The sequence below is a fragment of the Ovis canadensis genome, chromosome 2 (genome assembly GCF_042477335.2).
Source record: "Ovis canadensis isolate MfBH-ARS-UI-01 breed Bighorn chromosome 2, ARS-UI_OviCan_v2, whole genome shotgun sequence".
NCBI lineage: Eukaryota > Metazoa > Chordata > Mammalia > Artiodactyla > Bovidae > Ovis > Ovis canadensis.
Genome location: NC_091246.1, coordinates 179,610,740 through 179,626,775, shown reverse-complemented (window position 1 = coordinate 179,626,775; position 16,036 = coordinate 179,610,740). Strand labels below are relative to the sequence as shown.

Sequence of the window (16,036 nt, the reverse complement as noted above, 5' to 3'; positions counted from 1 at the left end):
GGGCCTAATGAGTTTACAACAGAAACTAAAAGTACTCTATTTAATTCTTGTATGGTGATTGTTTTGACCTTGATCTTCAGTATGAAATTTTTGAATCATCTTCACAGATCTATACATACACTAAACCTGTGGATTTGAATTGAAGTTTATCAAATCAGTGGAATGAACTGACATATTTATGATAATTAGTCTACCTATCTATGATTACGCTAAAATTTTCCATTTACTCTTTTTAAATGCTATTCAATAAAGTTCTCAAGTTTTGTTAAATTTATTCTAACTAACTTTATATTTGGTTGCCATGGAAAGTCTTTTAAAAAAGATTATATTCTTTTTATTTTGTGTTGTATAGTTAGTTCAGTCCCTCAGTCGTGTCCGACTCTTTGCGACCCCATGAATTGCAGCATGCCAGGCCTCCCTGTCCATCACCAACTCCCGGAGTTTACTCAAACTCATGTCCATCGAGTCAGTGATGCCATCCAGCCATCTCATCCTGGGTTGTCCCCTTCTCCTCCTGCCCCCAATCCCTCCCAGCATCAGGGTCTTTTCCAATGAGTCAATTCTTCGCATGAGGTAGCCAAAATATTGGAGTTTCAGCTTTAGCATCAGTCCTTCCAATGAACATCCAGGACTGATCTCCTTTAGAATGGACTGGTTGGATCTCCTTTCAGTCCAAGGGACTCTAGAGGTATTGTATAGAAACACTATTTTTACATAGTGAACTTATATGCTATAACTTTACCATACTCTTACTAATTATAAAAATTGTTTTGCTTTTTTGGGCTGTTGTATATATAGAAAATATTGTGATTTGCAAAAAATGAAGATTAATTTTTCTTCTTTTTGATCCTTTATTATATTTTTTCCATGTCTTAGTAAACTGGCTAGCACTTTCAATACAACATGAGATAGAAACGGTGATATAGGGTAACCTTGACTTGGTTCTTACTTTTAAAGTGAATGTTTCTAAATTTTAAACCTGAAGAATGATGTTCACTATAGGTTCTTTGTAGCGGTCCTTTATTAAATATGGGTGATTCCCTTTATTTCTAAGTTTCCAAGAATTTGCATTAAAAACATGGAATTTTATAAAATAATCTTCCTTCATCTATTGAAATAATCAGACATCATTTCCCTTTTGTTGTATTAGTGTAGTGAATTTTATTGAGCTAATATGGATGAACATTTTCTAATGCTAAGTCATATTCATGAGATACCTGACTTGTCTCAATGTATTTTGTATTTTTAACTTTGTCTAGATTTGGTTGGAGAAGGAAATGGCAACCCACTCCACTGTTCTTTCCTGGAGAATCCCAGGGACAGAGGAGCCTGGTGGGCTGCCATCCATGCAGTTGCAGAGTCAGACATGACTGAAGTGACTTAGCAGCAGCAGATTTGGTATAGGTGTGTTGAGTCTGTGTTCCCGAAGGAAGTTGGTCTGCCCTTTTCCTTTCTCATGCTTTCTTGTTCTTTTTCCTCCTTGAAGGACCCTGATTAGACACCCACATCAGATCTCATCTTTCACACTGTATGTTTCCTGACATCCTTTTTGTACTTTCCATTCCCTTGTCTCTCTGGGTACATTCAGTATAATTCTTCTAGGTTTATGATTTTCTGTTTATCTGTATGTAACCAGCTGTTTGACCCATTTATTTTTAATTTAAATGCTTATGTTTTATTTTCTTAAGTTTTATTAGGTTCTTCCTCCATATCTTTCTGGCTGTTTTGAGTAAACTTTTTGTCCTTGCTTATTTTTTTCTATAACATTTTTATTCTTTAAACAATTTTATACACTATTTTTCTATTTTTATGTGTGAGCCTAAATTATGGTTCTATGGGGATCATATATCTTGTTTGTAATATTGATTCTTACTCATAGCAGCCTGTTTCGTGATGTGTTTGCTCTTTTTTTGTTGTTGTTATTGTGAATTTCTATTTAGCTGAATTTAATCTGAGTTTCCTGGGAGGTCAAGGTTGCTCTGCTTTCCTCCAAAGAGGGTTTGTGTTGGCTTTCAACAAAGACCAAGTGGTACTAACCACTTTATTCTCTTTAATTCTTTGGTTTACATTTTTCTGGACATGAAGATAATATAAACTCAATATCCATATCCATGTAGGGCAGTTTCATGGTCACTGGTACACAGAGAAGAAGTGTGATTTTCATTGTAATTGTTAAAACTGTGGCATAGATGGGCAGACTTCCTTATCGCTTCCCATTGCTGCAAGCAAAGTATTTTTTCCTGGCTTACTCTTCTCTTTTGCAGCTCAGGCTTTGTGTGTGTGTTGGTGAGGAGAACATCTCAGGTCCTTGAATCAAGCTGTGTTCAAACTTGGGCAGTCCTCATCTCTAATTTCCTGCATGGCCAACCACTAATTCCAAATTGCTGAGTTCTTGGTAAAGACATTTGATTGTTTGCTACGCTTACTTCATTCACCTCCATTTTGTTGTTACTTTGTTTGTTTTTGCCCTTGGGGATTTCCATTTTTGTGAGTGCAGCAATGTTTTAAACTCAATTTATCCAACTTCCAGCTCTTTTGGAATAGGCTATTTGTTTTTGTCAGAGTACCTAGTCCCCCTTTCCTGCCAGAAAGAAAAGTCCTAAAACACCCTTTTTGTTTCTCTTATAGTTAGCATGTGAATGAAACCCACTTGTCTTTCCTGGTTCAGATGTTCAGTTTGGGAATTCATCAAAAGTACCCTGACATTTAGGAACCACAGATCCAGGTCTGGTTGGTGCAAACCCAAATTGGAAGACAGTAAGATTCAGAGTCCATCATGGGCCTGCAGCACATGCATGAAGCAGGTGGTGTTTCAGAACCTTCTGGAAGACAACTTGACTTGGAAGAAGCTTTTTAAAAATTTTTATTCTGGAGACTTTTATAGTGGTCTGTCATTGGTCTAGCTGCTTGTTAGTTGCTTGGTTGGTTATGCTTATATGGAGTCCCAGTTATCAACCTACTTACTTGGTAGCCAGTTTTTCCTTTTCAAGGAGCAACATTCAAAAAACAAAGATCATGGCATCCAATCCCATCACTTTATGGCAAATAGATGGGGAAACAATGGAAACAGTGACAGACTTTATTTTCTTGGGCTCCAAAATAATTGCAGATGGTGACTGCAGCCATAAAATTAAAAGATGCTTGCTCTTTGGAAGAAAAGCTATGACAAACCTAGACAGCATATGAAAAAGCAGAGACATTACTTTTCCAACAAAGGTCCATTTAGTCAAAGCTTTGATTTTTCCAGTAGTCATGTATAGATGTGAGAGTTGGACCATAATGAAAATTGGGTGCCAAAGAATTGATGCTTTTGAACTGTGGTGCTGGAGAAGTCTCTTGAGAGTCACTTGGACACCAAGGAGATTAAACCAGTCACTCCTAAAGGAAACAAGTCCTGAATATTCACTGGAAGGACTGATGCTGAAGCTGAAAATCCAATACTTTGATCATCTTGTGCAAAGAACTGATTCACTGGAAAAGACCCTGATTCTGAGAAAGGTTGAAGGCAGGAGGAGAAGGGGATGACAGAGGATGAGATTGTTGGATGGCATCACCGACTCAATGGACATAAGTTTGAGCAAGCTCTGGGAGTTGGTGATGGACAGGGAAGCCTGGTGTGCTGCAGTCCATGGGGTCGCAAAGAGTCAGATACTACTGAGCGACTGAACTGAGCTGTTCCCAGAAATGGCCTGTTTGTGTAATATGACCCAGAACTCCCCAAAGTTAAAAGTTCATATGAGTAAAATCAAACCAGTGACCTCAAATAAATTTAGCCTCTTCCAATTCCTCTTGCATTTTGAGTTCATGTTTAAAAATCAGAATAGGTATTTATGGTAATCATAAATGGGTAGCTGATTGTATTCACTCAGCCTCTGAAGTAGGAGAAGGTAGAGGGAGGGGAAAACTAGTAGAAAAGGGTAGGTATACAGGAACCTGGTGTTGACTTTTTTCCCCAATATTAAAACAGGCATAATTTTAGAAAACTGTTTTGCAAGGCTGAGTTCATTCTTTCTTCTTTGAAATATTCTTTGTTACTTGGTGAGATTTTCCATTATAATTTTCCACTTCATGAAAAATAAGCTGATAGTACCTATCTACCCAATTCCCTTGAAAGCCCAATTCTGGAATCCAATAACAATCCACCCAGTTCTAGGAAAACCTTATGAGGTAGAGATTGAGTTCAATGGCTAACAAGGATAAGAGGCAATTCATTAGAAATATAGTATGCGTTTTGTAATTGTACTAAGGAAAGATTCACTATCCAGGAGGTGGCTGAATTACAGATAGAAACTTTAAAAACAACTGAATCAAGTGATTCAGCGTATACAATATTAAATCCTAGATGGGAAGAAGCAATTTTCACTTTCCTTTATTTATTAAACTCCAGTCCATTTGAAAAAGGGAGATAGTGATGAATGTGGATTTGCTTTTGCTGCCAATTTCAGGCATAAAATCTTTTTAGTACCTGGTAAAAGTGATAATAAAAATAATTCTATCCAGTGGAAAATGTGAGCATGTATGCAGGTGCCCCCCACCTATGAGTGTGTGTTTGAATACACATACATATATATGAATGATTTAGTCCCCGTCACAGGGTCATCTTGTAGGCTCTGCTATTGCATACAAATCTCACGTTCATCTGTCACCAGGAAGATAATGGTATACTACTTATTCTTTGCTTACATCGCAATGCTTTGTGATTATGGGCTCCAAGTGATGTACAATGCACATATCTTTTAGCAGCAATGCAACAGCTAAAGAAAATGGTCAAAATAAAGCTTTCAGTGCAGCGTACATAGCCCGCTCACATAGAGAACTCAATCTAAGAAGATCTGGAGCCATTCCTGTCCAGAAAGGTGGCTCAGACCCACACCAGGGGTTTATGGCTAAAGAACTACCTGACCAGTTATTTCTCTTGTATTAACTGCATCAGAAGACCTCACTCATTCAGTCCTTCTCAGACACTCTCCCTTAGTTTAGCCTGGTGCTAGAGTCCTTAGGGATGGTCACTCATCCATGGGGCTAGCAATGTAAACAGAACAACAAGTTCTCAAACACGTTTTAGAAGCAACCCAGGAAACTTAATATGGTCGATGACCCCTCCCACATCCCCATGAGGCCCAAGGACAATGGAAGTCAGACATCTGCTGCTGCTGCTGCTGCTGCTAAGTCACTTCAGTCATGTCCGACTCTGTGTGACCCCATAGATGGCAGCCCTTCAGGCTCCACCGTCCCTGGGATTCGCCAGGCAAGAACACTGGAGTGGGGTGCCATTTCCTTCTCCAATGCATGAAAGTGAAAAGTGAAAGGGAAGTCATTCAGTCGTGTCCGACTCTTCATGATCCCATGGACTGCAGTCTTCTAGGCTCCTCAATCCATGGGATTTTCGAGGCAAGAGTACTGGAGTGGGTTGCCATTGCCTTCTCCGCAGACATCTACATGTATGTTCAAATGTGGGTGCTCCAACAATGAGGTGACCTGTAGTTTTAATTCAGCCTTCCTGAACTTTCAGTCTTCCTGCAGCTCACTGAACTCATTGTAGAATTCCAGACCTCTCTGCTTTTGTACATGACACTATTCTGCCAATACCTTCTTGCCTTTTCACACAGAAACCCTCTATTTATGCTCCAGAGCCCATTCTCCCTTGTAAAGCTTTCCCTGGTATTTCTGCCAGATAATCACCTTTTAAAAAATCTCTTATTGAAAACTTCATGCTAAATATAAATTACATTTATTAATAACTACTAATAAACAGCTTACCTTGCCCATCAGATTATGAGTTCCTTTATGGCAAGAACCACCTTCTATACACCATTATACCCCTTGTCTGTATTACAACATGTATTTAGCACACGGGTTCTTGGGTAGAATTAAATCCCATGACAATGGCAAGATATCTGTGTGTCTTGGAGAGTATGGTGTATGTTTAACAGTTACAGAAAGAGTTGCCCCAATCCTTAGACCTCTACTCTTCCCAGGTAAACCTCATTCCATAACTCAAATTGAAGGCAGCCCACAGTAGAGGATCTATTCCTGCTTCTGATTTTCTCTGGCCTCCCAAGAAAGTGGGCTCATTACTCTAAACTGTGCAATAGGTAGGTAGGCAGTATTCATTGTCTCAGAATGAAGTTAGAGGCCATTTCCATTAAGTTGCCCACAACTCAAGTCCATAGCTTTCTAGGGGCATTTTTACCCCTGGAGGGCCATACATAATGATTTCCAAATAGAATCCAAAGTCTAGATGATCTTCAACAAGGTGACATTTTCCTAGAGCCAACAATTAAATAGATTTATCTTTCTTCTTTCCCCCAGACACCTCTGCTTAAAATCCACTGTGGTTAAGTTGACTTACCAGCAGACTTTTAAGATTTATAAGCATTTGGGGATATTATTTATACTTTCAAAGAGCAAATGATTTTCCCCCAGTAACATCCTTTATGGATTCACAGCGTGTTAGATCCCTGACCCTAGAGACTCTGTTTTATTCTGCCCCAAAAGAAGGTTGGGGGAGGTAAAGTTTTGCATTAGAAAGTTTCTGACCAAAGTGATATTTAATTGAAAGCAGGCAATTAATTGTCATCATTCACCAGTTATTCTTAAGAGTGTTTCGTGTTTTCATTTGTTTACTTTTTGGGGTGGATTTTCAAAATATTTTGTTAAATTTCCAGGGAAATCAGCTGTAGTGGTGATGATATGGTAGGTTAAGAAGGCAGAAGCTTTCTCTTAAACACACTAGCCTGCTGGCCTTCTTTCATTCCTCTCTTCACCCCTCTCATCACTGCTTTGTCTTTCCTTCCCTTAACGGAGGGCTTTGGACACAAGGAAATACAGTGCCTGCCAAGTGCTCTCAATTACTTCACAGCAGGGGTGGCAGGGAGAGGAAGAGGCCAAATGAAAGGAAAGCCAGAGATGATGTCGAGGAAGAACTTAACAGATTGGGAGTACCGAGGGCATGGGGAGAAGCGGTCCAGGAAGACTTTCTGGAGCCCTGACCCTACTGGCCCACCCTCTGTCCCCAACAACACAGACACATCTCAGAGGGGGTGGATCAGGCTCCACAGCATGCTGCAAGCAGGAGGAGCAGCACCTGGGAGGCCTGGAGAGAAATAAGAATACCTCTGTCTTGGGAGTGAGAGACTGACTTCTGCTACAAAACTGGTAGTTCTAAAATAAGTCCTGACATGGACAGATGTAGAGACTGTCATACAGAGTGAAGTGAGTCAGAAAGAGGAAAACAAATACTGTATAATATCACTTGTATCAGGAATCTAGAAAAATCATACAGATGAACTTATTTGCAAATAAGAAATAGAGATGCAGATGTAGAGAACAAATTTATGGACAACAAGGGAGGGTGAATTGGGGGATTAGGATTGATAGATACACGCTGCTATGCATAAAATAGATAGGTAATGAGAAACTATTGTATAGCACAGGGAATTCTACTCAGTGCTCCGTGGTGACCTGAATGGGCAGGAAATTTTAAAAAGAGGGGATGTATGTATACATATAACTAATTCACTTTGCTCTACAGTAGACACTAACACAACACTGTAAATCAACTATACTCCAAAATTTTTTTAAGTCCTGAAAAATTATTTAGGAATGGAGGGAGCAGACATTACAAACAGTAGCTAAAGCTAGAGATGGGTAAGAAGATTCTTGGACCCAGATAGTGATTCTGGGAAAAGGAGAGGTCAGGACTGCAGGCTGAATCAGGAGAACGAGAGCCACATTTACAGGCTGAGTGCCCAGAAACAACCCAGCACAGGAGCAAGAATGGGATGTGAGTCTACTTCAGGGATCAGTAAGTTAGGTCTCCCTGGGTCTCTGGTTTCAAAGCCCTGGTCCCTGGTTATACTCGTTTGCCAATAGAGGGAGGGTGTGATGTTGAAGGCTGTGCAGATGCATCAGGTTGCTTTGAGAAGGTGTATATTTTGGGCCTATGAGTGGCACAGAGGGCTTTAGCTCCCAGGTAAGAGTGAGTGGAAAGACTCATTGGAAAAGTCCCTGATGCTGGGAAAGATTGAGGGCAGAAGGAGAAGAGGGTGTTGGAGGATGAGATGGCTGGATGGCATCACTGATGCAATGGACATGAACTTGGGCAAACTTTGGGAGATGGTGAGGGACAGGGAGGCCTGGTGTGCTGCAGTCCATGGGGTCGCAAAGAGTTGGACCCAACTGGGTGACTGAGCAACAATGAAAGAGTGAATGAGGTATTATAGAAGGCATGGCAACCAGACATTCCATGAATGGAGCCCACTTCAAGGATCGAATGATACCGTGTAGTATTTTTCTCCGAAGGTCAAAACAATTTGTTATTCTCTGTTGAATTAAAAAAAAAAACTTTTTGAAATAATAAAGTTGTGGAACAATTCTGGAAACACCTCACTGAGGACAGACATACCCCCTAAGAGAAAACTTCCCTTGTGATGCTTTTGGAGGCCATGGGTAGACTTGATTGATGCTTAGAAAAACGTTGTTTAGCAGTGATAGGTACATTGTATACCAACAGGAATTGTTAAACATTAAAATTAGTGAATTTAACTGGTTAAAATAAATGAAATTAAAACAGGTTCAAGTGCTAAGATCTAGGTCAACTACCCAGACCACCATAGAGCTAAAGGCTCCTGGTTAGGGTGGAATAGCAACTGGAGTCAGTTCATAAGAACTGATAGTAGTTTCTTTATTTCTAAAGAAGAGTCATTGTCATTTGCTCCTAACTCAGATGGAGACACAGGCCATAAGGCTCTGGAGCCCAGAGATTTTTTCAGAAGTTACTGTCATAGAGCTCATGTCAACCAGAAAGTGAAAGTGTTTGTAGCTCAGTAATGTCCAACACTTTGTGACCTCATTGACTGTAGCCCTCGAGGCACCTCTGCCCATGGAATTCTCCAGGCAAGAAGACTAGAGTGAGTTGCCATTTCCTTCTCCAGGAGATCTTCCCAATGCAGGGATAGAATCCAGATCTCCTGCATTGCAGGCAGATTCTTTACTGTCTGAGTGACCAGAGTCTTTTCAGCCTGCCTAACTCACCCTCTGGTTCCTCAACATCCACTGGATCATGGAAAAAGCAAGAGAGTTCCAGAAAAACATCTATTTCTGTTTTATTGACTATACCAAAGCCTTTGACTGTGTGGATCACAATCAACTGTGGAAAATTCTGAGAGACGGGAATACCAGACCACCTAACCTGCCTCTTGAGAAATCTGTATGCAGGCCAGGAAGCAACAGTTAGAACTGGATGTGGAACAACAGCTTGGTTCCAAATAGGAAAAGGTGTACGCCAAGGCTGTATATTATCACCCTGCTTATTTAACTTCTATGCAGAGTACATAATGAGAAACGCTGGACTGGAAGAAACACAAGCTGGAATCAAGATTGCCGGGAGAAATATCAATAACCTCAGATATGCAGATAACACCACTCTTATGGCAGAAAGTGAAGAGGAACTAAAAAGCCTCTCGATGAAAGTGAAAGAGGAGAGCGAAAAAGTTGGCTTAAAGCTCAACATTCAGAAAATGGAGATCATGGCATCTGGTCCCATCACTTCATGGGAAATAGATGGGGAAACAGCGGAAACAGTCTCAGACTTTATTTTTGGGGGCTCCAAAATCACTGAAGATGGTGACTGCAGCCATGAAATTAAAAGACGCTTACTCCTTGGAAGAAAAGTTATGAGCAACCTAGATAGCATATTCAAAAGCAGAGACATTACTTTGCCGACTAAGGTCCGTCTAGTCAAGGCTATGGTTTTTCCAGTAGTCATGTATGGATGTGAGAGTTGGACTGTGAAGAAGGCTGAGCATTGAAGAATTGATGCTTTTGAACTATGGTGTTGGAGAAGATCCTTGAGAGTCCCTTGGACTGCAAGGAGATCCAACCAGTCCATTATGAAGGAGATTAGCCCTGGGATTTCTTTGGAAGGAATGATGCTAAAGCTGAAACTCCAGTACTTTGGCCACCTGATGCGAAGAGTTGACTCACTGGAAAAGAGTCTGATGCTGGGAGGGATTGGGGGCAGGAGGAGAAGGGGACGACAGAGGGTGAGATGTCTGGATGGCATCACTGACTCGATGGACGTGAATCTGAGTGAACTCTGGGAGATGGTGATGGACAGGGAGGCCTGGTGTGCTGCGATTCATGGGTCGCAAAGAGTCGGACACGACTGAGTGACTGAACTAAACTGAACTGACTCACTCTCCATCCTAATTCATCCAGAGGTGGGGGCAGTAACATTTATAGAGGATCATGGGATTTCTGGTACTTACCATCACTCTCCAATGACCTGGGGACTCCAAGGAGGAATAATGACCTGCTGGCAAAGGAATACTAACCAAATATATTGTGCTATGCTATGTTATGCTAATTATAATTTATAATATACCTTCCCTTCCCATCTAAGACCTCAAAGCAGATTACATCAAAAAGATTAATGAAAGCACTGTATCAGAATCTGTATCAACACATTGTTGAGGCAAACCAATCCTTGCCCGCAGGGAACTTACCCTCTGGCTGAATAGGTAAGCAGTAAACTCCTGATAGAAGTTAAATACTTTGTTCATTACTGTTGATCAAGACAAAGTGAAAGCTCAAAAGAGTCATTTAGAATACCAGTCAAAGAACTGAATTTCTTTTGAATTCAACCAAGGTCACAACCTGGCAGACCAGAGCTATAGCTGTTTGTCTGGTGTAGTGCTTTTTTCTCCTTCTCCTTGTTTTAATTAAATTGGGATGCCTTTAGGGTAGATAGGTCTCCAGTTTTCCCAATTACTCACATATGCTGCCTGCCTGGCTCCTAGAGGCATTTGTGTTGCATCTTCCAGTAAAATGACTTTGTTCAGAGAAGAAAAAATAATATTTTGAGATGAGGGAGCAAAGGAAGATATTAAGGCAAATACAGAAAGTCTGAGCCCTTAAAGAGTGAGTCAGATTTGGATGGATAGAGAATATTGAGCCATAAATCATTTTCCTCTTACAGTTGAGTTTCACATCAATTGAAACAAAGACACAGACATAGGTTGGGACCCAATATTAGCTTTATTATATATGTAATAGCCAGGATAGACTGGGTTATTCTGCTGTAAAAAGCATCTCCAAAGTCTCAGAGGCTTAATACATCAGAAATATTGACTTCTCATTTCTGCTCCATGCCCACTACAGGTTGTTTCTGCATCTTGCCCATTGTAGTCACACAGGACCTAGGCTGACAGAAGGATGTAGGTCTTTGACCCCACGTGTCTGGGCTTCAGGGGAATGATTTTCCAGATACTCAGCCTCCATCTGGCCTTTTTCTTAAAACTGGTCTGCCTGAGAACTCACCCCTCCCTTTTATAAAAACCCTTGCCCCCTCTTCAAAATAAACCATATCTTACACTCAGTTTTACTATTGTTCTTTTCTGCAAGGCATAAACATCTCTTTAGCACTGAAAAGAGCAATTTAGGAATGTATAGCTCCTGAGAGAATCTTGAAGGGAGCTGGTTTCAGAATCATGGCCAGACACACAGGTGTCTGTCTAACCCATCTGTCTAATCTATCCATCCATCAGTCTCCCTCCCTCCATTCCTCCCTCCTTCCCCTCCTCCCTTCCTTCCACCCAGCTCTCTACCTGTCTATCCATTGCTTGATCCAGCTATCTCATCTATCCATGTAGCTCAGCTATCCATCTATCTCAACTATCTTAGAATGCATAAATGGGGTGTTTGTCACAGGGATGCTTCCTAACACATTGTGTTGAATTTTAAAACATGAAGCACACATTCTTCCCGAATACAAACTTGACTCGGCTAACTGGCCTGAGAGTGAAGACCACTTTGCCTGTTATGTTATATGGCAGACATCCTCTGTGAATGAAAGGAACTAAATCTACAGCTCCAAGGTTTTAAAGAAAATATATTTAAAGCACACAATACACAAGCTGGGAGTCCCATACTCTAACTTTTAAGCATATGAGAAACATTTTAGATGTACACTTGAAACCTTATGAGAAGATACAAAAACTTAAAAAAAAAAGTCCTTTAGGGAGTATGATAGTGGAAAAAGCAAATTATGTTTAAAGACCATTATCTTGGCTTGTTGGCTCAGTGACAGAACTGGCTCCCTTCTGGGTTGAAGAGACCAACCTTCTAGAGAGTACTCTTGCAAGTGACCTCAGGGAAGGAAGATAGGAGGGTCCAGGAAGAGTGAGAGGCACAGGCAGTTGAGAGAGAAAAGAGCTGAGAAGCCAGTGTCACAAAATGGCCCTCACAGCACCTGTGGGGTGGTGGGTGCTGGGCTGATAAGGCCGAGATCCCAGGCCCGCTCTTTGAAGCCCAAGCTCTCCTTTGGTTGTTGACATTGCACCCGAGCTGTCTCATGGACCAGCACAGGTGACAAGTTTGCATCTTAGCCAAAACCCATCATTGCTAACATAAAACTGCTGCTGCTGCTAAGTCGCTTCAGTCGTGTCCGACTCTGTGCGACCCCATAGATAGCAGCCCACCAGGCTTCCCCGTCCCTGGGATTCTCCAGGCAAGAACATGGAGTGGGTTGCCATTTCCTTCTCCAATGCATGAAAGAGAAAAGTGAAAGTGAAGTTGCTCAGTTATGTCCGACTCTTCACGACCCCATGGACTGTAGCCTACCAGGCTCCTCCGTCCGTTGGATTTTCCAGGCAAGAGTACTGGAGTGGGGTGCCATTGCCTTCTCCAAACATAAAACTAGCTCAGAGCTAGTGTGTTGAAGCCATAAGGTCAAAGACATGCTGTATGAGGAGAAAAGCCCTTAACAGTACATCTGTGGAAAGCCCTTTACAAACTGTTATTGAAGACAAGGATGGGGAACCAAGTGTCCCGACTGTGCACGTGTCATCCTACCCCATTTCTTTGGAGGTTTCTAGAGAGCCCAGCTCACCCCTTGTTCCCTCAGGGGACTCCCAGGGAAGGGATCCCCCAGGTTGAAGACACCACTTCTGAGTGAAGACCCTATGCTATGTGTTGTCCAGGCCCAGAGGTGCCTGTTTGGAGACAGGCTTTTATTTTTTTCCATTTCTGGAGAAAAGATTTAGGTGCATTGAATGTAAACAAGCAGTGAAGGATATTATTGGCAGGGCATTTTTTTTTACTTGTCTTTTTATTTTCACATACAAAATGTAATTGGAACATGTTAAGAAACATCAATACTGACTTCTACTGGAAAGTAAAATTGTGAAAAATGGACCAGGACCAAGGGAAGAGGTGTTGAATCTTGATAAGTCAGAGCTCTGTGAGGGGGAGAGACCGAGATCAGCATGCTTGTTTCGGGTGGGGTTTCTGATTTACTCTCTCTTTTTTAAATTGAAGTATAGTTGATTTACATTGTTACATTAATTTCTGCTGTATAGCGAAGTATTAATAATGCAGTTCTACACATATGTACACTCTTTCTATATTCTTTCCCATTATGGTTTATCCCAGGATATTAAATATAGTTGCCCGTGCTATACAGTAGGACCTTATTGTCCATCCGTTCTATATGTAAGAGTTCGCATCTGCTGACCCCAAACTCCCAGTTCTGCCTTCCCCATGATTCACTTTCTTGTTGCCTCACGTCCTCAGCCTCTGCTCCAGGGCTGGTAGAGGTAGTCCGATGGCAGAGGACAGAGCAGTGTTAGACACTTAGGTTTGAGTCAGCCAGAATGTGGCTCAGGCCTCAATTTCAATGCCACTGGGAACTTATCCTTTTAATAGTTATTATTATTAATAATATCTTTAACAATAACAAATTTGTAGAGTACCGAATATGTGTTTAGCACTAAGCTAAGCTTTTTATATCTTACGTTTTTCCAAACATAACCCTATAAAATCAGTTCAGTTGTGAAGAAAGTGAGACTTAAATGCCCAGGGTCCCATAGCTAGTATATCCAATTTCAAAGCCACACTCTTCTTAGTAACTTTACTTACTTGTTGGCTGTGCTGGGTCTTCATGGTATGGTCTTTCCCCTAGCTGCAGAGAGTGAGGGCTACTCTTGGCTGCAGTGTACTAGCCTCTCATGTCATGGCCTCTCTTACTGTGGGGCATGGACTCTGTGGCACGCAGGCTTTGGTGATCGCAGCACATGGGCTCGACAGCCGGGGCTCCTGGGCTCTAGAGCACAAGGTCAGCAGTTGTGGCACACGGGCTTAGTCGCTCTGCGGCATGTGGATCTTCCCGGATCAGGGATCGAACCCATATCTCCTGTGTTGGCAGGTGGATTCTTTACCACTGAGCCACCAGGGAAGCCCCAAAGCCATACTATTTACCCTTGGGCTATGCTGCTTTGATTTGCTTCACTGCACAATGGGAACATGAGAATCTTTGTAATAGAGTTGTATGGATTCAGGGGGCCCACGTGTGCAAAACAGATAGAATAGTGACCCTTTTAGTGGGTTAACAATAAATGCTGGTTCCTGTAAGTAAGTGAAGTCGTTCAGTCATGTCTGATTCTTTGCGACCCTATGGACTGTAGCCCACCAGGCTTCTCTGTCCATGGGATTCTCCAGGCAAGAATACTTGAGTGGGTTGCCATTTCCTGCTCCAGTGGATCTTCCCAACCCAGGGATTGAACCTGGGTCTCCTGCATTGCAGGCAGACGCTTTAACCTTTGAGCCACCAGGGAAGCCCACTACACTAATGTTTATTGCAGGCTTACTGGGTCCCTACATTGTGCTATGCTCCCCTTGTATGTTCACTTATTTAATCTTATCCTCCTAACAGTCCTATGAAGTAGGCACCACTGTTATCCCCAGTTTACAAATGAGGGTCTCATGATTTGGAATAGTTAAATAGCTCATCCAAGGTCACAAAGCTGATCAATGGTAGGGCTGGGATTTGCATGCATACCACCGGGCTAAAGAGCCCAAGCCCTGAGTAGGCAATAGTATCTTTATTATCATCACTATAAGAGGATGTATTAGCCAAGGTTCTCCAAAGAAACAGAACCAATAACAAAACCAACCAACCAACACACACATATACCTATGCATACATAAATCCCTTGATGAAAGATTTATTATAAGGAACTTGGCTCATGCAATTATGGAAAAGGGCAAATCCCACAATCTTCAGGGTGAGTTGGAAAGCTTAGATATGCAAGAGAGCTGATGGTTTAATTCCAGTCTGAATCCAAAGACTTGAGGACCAGGAGAACTGATGGTATAACTTGGGTCTGAAGGCTGGCATGCTCGAGACTCAGGAAGAGCCAGTGTTTCCATTTGATTACAAATCCAGGAAAAAAAAAAATCCTAGTTCAGAGACAGGAAAGAAATTTCTCTTCCTTGAGGGAGAGTCAATCTTTTTGCTCTATTCATTCAACTGATTGGATGAGGCCCACCCAGATTAAAAAAGGCAATCTGCTTTACTCAGTCTACCAATTGAAATGTTAATCTCATCCAAAAACACTGCAAAAGAAACACCTAGAATAATGCTTGATCAAATATCTTGACACTGGTACAAATTGCCACATAAAATTAACCATCACAGGCCCATCGTTTGTCATCTTGGTGCCCATAGACATCTCCTTAAACCATTTTTAGTCTCCAAACAAAGCCAGTAATGAGGTCGTAATTCCTCCTAATTGTGTTTGTTGGTTCATTCACCTTTTTCCTTAAAGAAAGATATATGGACCTCTTGTGACATAGCTTTATTTTTACATAATACAATTATTTTTTAATGTGCTCATTTGCCCTACAGTTCTGACTTTCCCTTTACAACAAGGACTAGAGCTTTCTTACCTTTGATTCCTAGCAGTTTACACTGTGTGTATATATGCACGCATTAAGTCATGTTTGACTCTTTGGGACCCTTTGGACTGTAGCCAGGCTCCTCTGCCCATTGGATTTTCCCAGCAGGAATACTGGAGTGGGTTGCCATTTCCTTCTGCAGGGTATCTTCCCAATCCAGGGATCAAACTAGGATCTCCTGTGTCTCCTGCATTGCAGGCAGATTATTTACCTACTGAGCCATTGGGGGAGCTCACCTCACACTCTTTAAACACTTGGAAACAGAAATGAAGCCTATTTAAATATTGTACACTACACT

The 16,036-nt window shown here is 41.5% G+C and overlaps 1 non-coding gene across 1 annotated transcript; it reads right to left on the bottom strand.

Moving 5' to 3' along the window:
- Positions 1–14,543: 14,543 nt before the first annotated feature.
- Positions 14,544–14,615, bottom strand: TRNAC-GCA (transfer RNA cysteine (anticodon GCA)). Its single transcript has one exon. It is a non-coding gene; the product is annotated as a tRNA-Cys (tRNA).
- Positions 14,616–16,036: the final 1,421 nt, after the last annotated feature.